Source organism: Eufriesea mexicana, unplaced genomic scaffold (genome assembly GCF_001483705.2).
Source record: "Eufriesea mexicana isolate 0111107269 unplaced genomic scaffold, ASM148370v2 scaffold124, whole genome shotgun sequence".
In the NCBI taxonomy this organism is placed as follows: Eukaryota; Metazoa; Arthropoda; class Insecta; order Hymenoptera; family Apidae; genus Eufriesea; species Eufriesea mexicana.
Window position 1 is genome coordinate 4,279,375 of NW_016908357.1, and position 5,891 is coordinate 4,285,265.

Below are 5,891 nucleotides of genomic sequence, written 5' to 3' on the forward strand. Positions count from 1 at the left end.
AAGAATGATCGGCTGAACTTCAACGGACCATGAGCCCCCGTGTACGGAAACTTTCGCAATATTGGTCGAAACGTTCCCATCCTCGGATTATTGCCTCCTCGTCCTGTAAACCAGCTCCAGAGTAGATTCGGTGACCGACTGTGTATGCTAGATTCGCGCTTTGTATTCAGAAAACGTGTCGTGCAACGTGGCATCTGCCCGTGCCCCTTACCACCTTGTCGAAATACTCACGATACCTAAACTCGTCCCTTGAAGTATCGCCATTGTCCTCGTGGAATTGCAAATAATCGTACCTATCCATCGTCCATCCAGCCTTTCGCGAATTTCGCGTGCAAACTAAATGACGGGGATGGAAAGAGGAGAAAAATTGGAAATGAAAAGCGGAAAAAAAAAAGAAAGAAAAAGGAAAACGATTCCGGTGGAACGTTTGCGGTGCAGCTCGCTAGGGGTTGGAATTTATTTTTCCGGGATCGAATTCCCTGGAATAAAGCGGGACAGCGTTAGCGGACAGTTGTTTCTTCGCGGAATTAATTCGAGCCCATGGGATCGTGGTAAAGGACCGAACAAGCCCGCAGGACGACGATATTTCAAAGCGCTGAAAAGCTGCCGATACAATGGCACCGGCGACGTCGAGCCACACCGGAACTTGTCTCTCCTTTGGGCTACTAAATAAATTAGACCCAGTCACGCCCAATCGAGGTTCCATGTACGGTTTTTCACGGAAGCCATGCAGCTATTCCGCAGGAACCATACACGTCGTGCACTCGCATGAATCACCGGTTGCTCGTTCCGTCGTCTTCCCTGCATTTTTACATCGGGCTACACGTTCGTTTTTACGATTTTACACGGGTATCGTTTACATAATTGCGCGTGCACGAGCGTGCGATCCCGACGAATAAATGGACCTCTCCTCGGATAAATGGAGACCCCGTCATCTTTGTATTTATAAGTTCTCCATACGTACGTGTGCGCGTATACGCGCGTATTTACCGCGCGAACGAACGATATCCGTGGAACGAAAGGAAACGGTGCTGCTATCCACGTGGGATTTAAGAAATACGCGAACGCATACGGAGCGAACGATTACCGCAAATCCGCCGATTGAGCTTTCGCTGAAAGTCTTGCTTATGGGGAAGGAGCGTAGACGGCCTTCCGTTAGCTGAACTATAACGGGAGAAATCTCCTTCGGTCTATTTCACCTCCCGGGTGAATGTAAATTTCACGCAAACCCTTCGGTAACAGGTTCATTTGTACGGGCAAAGCTGGCCAGGAATAAACGAATGACCGAACGGATGAAAATCTCTGCCGTGTCTCGATGCACCGCTTGTTTGCGAGAATGAAAACGAGACGGCACGTCGGCGTCGGTTTAATCAAGCTGCGGCTAATTCGCACCACCGAAAAATCTACGAGTTTTCGTCCCCAGGTTTCTGATAAATACGAACCAGCGATTCAATTTTTAACCCGGCCTTTCGTGCCTGGCCGCGTTCGGGATAAAGATTTCCCGGGTGTAATAGCGTTTATCCCGTGTACCCGACAAATCCGCAAGGTCTACGAGCGGGTCTCGACCGACAGGCTGGTTTAAGTCACTTAGGATCGGATCGTTCGGTATGCTGCTCGAAAGAAGGATAGGAAAGAAGCTGGAATCCAATCAATCATTATCGTTAATCCATCGTCTAAGTTAGAGAAGGAGATCGGTTGTTTGCAGGCCTGGCGTGGCTTAAGGATTGCACTAAGGGCTGAGGATGTGCGGTCTGAGTCTTAGAGCAATGGAGGGTGCGGCTGCCTGTAGCATGATCCTCCCTAAGCCGAGGCTAAGAGGCTATTAGTTAGCTCTGCGAGCAGCGACGTAACCCCAAAGACTAACACGGTACTTACACCTTCCTGCTTCGTAGAGATCGCAAGATATTCAACCAACTAGTTCTCGGAGTATGTTTGCACGACATGGTAGGTGAGACTGGCGATACTTGGGGAATAGCGTCGCCGTGCAAGATCAACGATAAGAAATTAATATTAAAACAAACTTCACGAGCATCGGTTCCAGTGTTCGCCGCCAAGCAATTAGAGATACAATCAACTGCTCTCGGATTACATGTAAATGTATTCTCGGCGGGAAGAACTTGGTCGAAAGTAAATGAATTCGAAAAGAGAGGGAGAGAGAAAATGGAATGGAAACAGCAATTCGGTGTATAATAATTTCTCTCTCAGATTCTTTCATTTTTTCTCTGAGAAATTTCAGAAGAATCGAAGATTTACCGAATTTTCGAAAATTTGACTGGAATTGTTCGGACAATTTGATAAAGAGAGGAAAGTATTTTCTATTCTGTTCGCGTTAGTTGTAAATTATATGTAAAACATATTCTGACAGGATGAACATTATTATGAATCGACAAACTATCGAAGAGCCATGCATTATGCACGACTCCTGAAGTCCGTCGCAAGCATCTAATCTCACCCTTTGACCCTTCTCCCCGCAGCATTTAACCCATATACCCCTCCGTACATCAGGAAATCTCGGCAAAGCCGATTAGTAGTCAGAGCACGTCCGTTATTAGCCATTCGGCCGGATGTGGTCTAAAACTACTGAAATCAAACTTGCCTCGATTCAAAACGATCCTCGTTGCTAATTTCTGGGATGACTCAAATTGAATAAAAGATAAGAACTTTACCTCCTCGCGCGGCTCGCCGAATTTTAATGGTACTTCATCGACAAATGGAAAACTCGATCGATAGAATTAAATTTCGCCCGTTACCGAGAAGATTCTCCGATGAAAAGTTATCCCGTCAAAAGTTGTGCCGTCTGTTTATCGAGTATAAAATGGCGCGATGCTACGACGGGATGCGGACGAAAGGGAGAACGAGGGGAAATGGGCGAATACGCGAACAAAGCAAAAACTTGGATTAAATAAAAAATCGTCCAATACGGTCGTGTTCTGGGCAATCATAGTGCGCTCGCGTTTCGTCAAAAATAAAGTCCAAATGGCGCAAAATAAATGCCGAAATGGCCGGCTCGCGTGCAGCTGCAAATGGATCTGAATTAATTAAATTAATGCTCAGTCGTAGCCGGTTGCAATGGTCGGTCATTGGGACCACGATCGAATCCATAGACCGTACGAAATGGTACGGCACTGAAAGGATACGTAGTTACCCCTCGGTTATCGTCCTTTATTCTTTTCATTTTTCAGCGGTACACGCGCTGTTTTGTTCTCCGCTAAAAATACAAAAGAATCTTTCATTCGCTTTTAAATATTTCACGTTTTCCCTCGTTGATATTTCATCGAATTAGAAGAACGACGAAAGAGCGCAACGGGATCTGCTCCTTTGTCGTTGGGGGAGTTTACCTCTCGTCACGAGGGACCGAAACGAGCGTTCTTAAAATCGATTGCTGTTACCGATTTTCAGCACGTACGACGACAAATTTTCGGGTGCCCCCCACCTCCGGCCGGGGTCTCGGGGATATTTGCAAAAGCACGTTTAGCAAGAATACCGGCGCTGCACCGAGAAACGATGATAAGAGGTGAACCGGAGAACGTTAAGTTTAGAAACAAGCGCGATCGTAAAAGTTGCAAACTCGAAGCTGAGCTGGCCGACGAAGCGAAAAGCGGGTGGGACTGGTACTAAATATGAATCATAAAAGAAGCATAAAGATAATTGTATGCTAATAGGCAGCGCGTATGCGCCACGTCGCCCAGAACAGCTCAACATCTCCCGTTATTACCTACGTAGCTGCGTTATACCACCCACACGCCAGTGCGCCTCGCTGTTTCTCATCGTACAATTTCCGTGATACGACGTTGACACGAGCTAATTCTGTGTGATCAAGTTTTCCAGACGCAGCCATGCGGAAAGAACGTATAACCTCCTGGGTCCCGACCCTATTTCGTAATGCCTGTAAGAACTTTTTAAAATACCTTTTCATCCGACGTACGCTTGCTTTTAAATCCATAGACCTTGAGCGAAATTAAAAATCGAAGAGAATTCGAGATTCGACGCGATGCTTGGTAGCCGACTAAGCGATGAAATTTCTACCCGGATCCAGTCCCGTTCGTAGCAACGGTTAATTCCATCGGAAAAGTTCATTCTCGGAACTCGGTAAAATTTCGTGGAAATTCTTCGAACTTTCGGCCGGGCTCTCGAATTCGCGTTAAAAATAGAGAGAATCGAGCAGTCGAATTTATCGCTTGGAACAAAATGTCCAACTATTCGCGAACAATTCGGGATGCTCTTTGAAACTCGGAAGAAGGATGAAAAAGGTCGGAATGAAAAAGAATGGATAATACGGGGCAGTGACCAGGAATATGTGGAGTGTGGTTTTTCACGAGCTCCTGAATCGAGAACCGGGAAATCAAGAAGGATCCCCTTGACCGTGTCGCCGACTTTTACAGTCGATCGTCCCGAGAGCTTTTACGAGCCTTGACGAGAAAGTACCGCCGCGATGTGTAAACCATGAGCCTTTTCGACAGCCGCTCGAGCCTTTGAAGCTCTCTCCTTTTCTTCCGGCGCTGAAGCTAAAGGAATGGAAAATGGAGCAGCCAAGGACAGCCTTGAGAATCGTATCCCTTTCAAGGCGCTCGAGAGTAGCTTTTAAACAAGGTAACTCGGATATTTTCGAGCAGTTAAATACCAGCTACGGAAGGATTTATACGATAACGCGATGGCGGTAAAAGAGCAAGTTTTCGAATTTCTTAGTTATACAGGGGCGGTCGTTATGTATCATCGTTAGTCGGAGTTTAATGGCACAAGTTCTGGAACAGATTTGGCAGAAAGAGGAAGCAATTATACAGAGTGCAAGGACATTAACAGTTAGATAACAAGCGATCCTTTGTCTCACCGCGAACGATCGGGGGTTCTACCGTGGGATAAGGAAGCTACCTAATCGAATTTTCCGAAACTTGTTATGAACTGATTTGCCACGGCGTGGTTCCTTTGAAGACCGGCTCGCTCGCAAAATACCAAAGTGAGAACCGCACGGGCAATTAAAGATGAACAATGCCACATCGGTGTATAGTCGTGGATGTTCTCGAAACTATGTCCGGGCGCAAGCTCCACTCTTCTCCGATTCGCTCGCCGAGAGGACCCATCGAATTCTCCGGCTTAAGTTTCCGGTTGTAATTTTCTCTTCCGACCCAAGTGGCACGAAGACGCGACCCGGCCATGATAAAAGTGAGGCAAAGGGAAAACTGCCACTTTGTGCTCAAAGCGTGGGGCGCGACGTCACGTGCAACCAATAGCCACGGGCAAGCTTTATAGGGACAAACGAGGCCACTTTAATTTACGAAACTTGCTCGACATGCACGTCCAGGACACGTTGATTTACTAACGTAGCAGAGACTAAGCGAAGCGATTCGACAGGAAAACCGAACAGACATCGGGGATCGTGTGCGTGAGCTACCTACAAAGGATACCAGCGGTCCTGTGATCGGAAGCTGTCAATATTTGTCCATGTCCGGTAACCGAGTAGCGAGCGATGAACCGTAACGTCATCAATTATCTCTTACATACCACTGGTCAAGCCTGATGTCAAATTTCGTCTGTTTCCTGCCCCGTGCACGAGATGCCACGATTGCAGCAGACCTCGCGTGCCGTTACCCTCTCTCTCTCCTTCTCCTCCATCCTTCCACAGCCACCCATTCGCTCTCCATTGTCTCTCTTTCTACTTACCTAGAGAGTTGGCCAGCCAGATTTGAGTAAACCGATGGAAATTGTCTCTAGACCGCCGAGAACAATAATGACCCAGTCGAAATTCCGCTTCGCTGCAAATTGCTCGAGCGGAATGTCGAGACTGGTGCTCCATCGTTGAATCGATACTTGGCCCGTATCATACGAGCGTGTTTCGTTCTCCACGCGTGGAAGCACTCGCTGACTCGCGCGAATATTCCCCGGGGTAAATCGGA